Consider the following 468-nt stretch of genomic DNA (forward strand, 5'->3'; position numbering starts at 1 on the left):
TGCCCTCGGACACACGAGGGCGCGGGCGCTCCGCGCATGGGAAGATAGATGATAGAGAGAGAGATAGAAAGAAAGATAGACAGATAGACAGATAGATGATGGATGGATATAATATGATGGATTGCTGAGGCTAGATGACGGACGGATATAGATGACAGGTAGAGAGGTAAGAGAAAGTCGATAAGTGATGCATGGATAGATGAGAGACGCTCACAGATGACAGGTGTAGATCGATGACAGATGTGGGTACATGGTTGATCAGTTGGATGAGAGGTGAGTAGATAAGGTCTAGATGATGGACAGATGTCAGTCAGGTACATGAGATGTCCGGTGAGCAGATAGATTATACGTGAGAAATGGTCAGATGGTAGACATCACCTTTCTTTCTTTCTTTCTTTCTTTCTTTCTTTCTTTCTTTCTTTCTTTCTTTCTTTCTTTCTTTCTTTCTTTCTTTCTTTCTTTCTTTTT

At 41.9% G+C, this 468-nt stretch overlaps 1 protein-coding gene across 1 annotated transcript in view; it reads left to right on the forward strand.

The window, feature by feature from the left end:
* The window catches only part of ASMT (acetylserotonin O-methyltransferase), a 16,404-nt gene that overhangs the window by 6,756 nt on the left and 9,180 nt on the right, over nucleotides 1-468 (forward strand). The gene's annotated exons all lie outside the window — the stretch shown is intronic.

The sequence above is a fragment of the Elephantulus edwardii genome, unplaced genomic scaffold (genome assembly GCF_000299155.1).
Source record: "Elephantulus edwardii isolate Elephantulus edwardi_28Jun2011 unplaced genomic scaffold, EleEdw1.0 scaffold00410, whole genome shotgun sequence".
NCBI classification, from domain to species: Eukaryota; Metazoa; Chordata; class Mammalia; order Macroscelidea; family Macroscelididae; genus Elephantulus; species Elephantulus edwardii.